This window comes from Leptonychotes weddellii, chromosome 3 (assembly GCF_054177405.1).
Source record: "Leptonychotes weddellii isolate Sample4059 chromosome 3, ASM5417740v2, whole genome shotgun sequence".
Lineage (NCBI taxonomy): Eukaryota > Metazoa > Chordata > Mammalia > Carnivora > Phocidae > Leptonychotes > Leptonychotes weddellii.
The window spans coordinates 143,010,021-143,011,294 of record NC_138371.1 but is presented as its reverse complement, the minus strand read 5'-3'; positions in this window follow the sequence as shown (position 1 = coordinate 143,011,294).

The window sequence follows — 1,274 nt, the reverse complement described above, 5'->3', positions numbered from 1 at the left end:
CACCCCACCCCCCACTCCAGCAACCCTCAGTTTGTTTCCTGAGATTAAGAATTCCTCATATCAGTGAGGTCATATGATACATGTCTTTCTCTGTTTGACTTATTTCACTCAACATAATACCTGAAAAAGTGCTCAATATCGCTCGGCATCAGGGAAATCCAAATCAAAACCTCAATGAGATACCACCTCACACCAGTCAGAATGGCTAAAATTAACAAGTCAGGAAACGACAGATGTTGGCGGGGATGTGGAGAAAGGGGAACCCTCCTACACTGTTGGTGGGAATGCAAGCTGCTGCAGCCACTCTGGAAAACTGTATGGAGGTTCCTCAAAAAGTTGAAAAAAGGAAACATGAGTTCTTAATCTCAGCCTAACTACCTAAGTATTATCTCTTCCAAAATTCACTTCATCTCTCTGGATCTCAGCTTTAGCATCTGAAAAAAAAATGTGTGGAGGTTGATGCCAGTTTTGTCTCCTGATAGGATTATGGAGATGATCAAATGAGATAATTAACACATGTCTGTGAATTTCAAGTATCGTGAAGCACAGTATCATGAATGGTGAGCCACGCTGAGGAGTTATACGAGCAAACCTAATCTCCAACCTATCAGATGCCTAAACAATGTTTCTGACAGCAAGTGCAGTTAGGTGTGCATCTGGTGGCCAGATGAGTGTTGAGCACAAAGTAGTAAAACATTTTTTTGGTTTTAAAAATCAGAAAGATCAGGAGCAGTATAACTGGTAAAGCCTGTGGGTAAAACTGTGTTACAGACCAAATCTAGTAATTTGTATGGGGAAAAAATCATCACTAAGATGAAAAGTCAGGTCCCTCTGGTGGTGATATGTGAGGGGTCATCCACTTGAGCCAATGTGGTCATTCTGGGTACAGGTGTCAAGATACTTTCAAAGTTGAAATAGAAAAATGCAGGTGTTGATTTTGATGAAGAAAGAGACGGAGAGAAGGGTAGTTACATATGTTTGTGCATTTTCTTTCCTTACACAGGTGATAGCATATAGACATGTTATTTTTTTCTGTAAAATGATTCCTGTAAAATGAAGGAAGCTGATCATACTATAATTGATTAGAAAGCAGGTATTAACAGTGTTGATGGGAGTAAATCACACGTTTGACATGTTAGTGCAATGTAACTCCCTTACCCCCTTAATCCCGCTTATATTCAGAAGAACCTTTTTTTTTTTAAAGATTTTACTTATTTATTTGACAGAGACAGAGATAGCGAGAGCAGGAACACAAGCAGCAGGAGTGGGAGAGG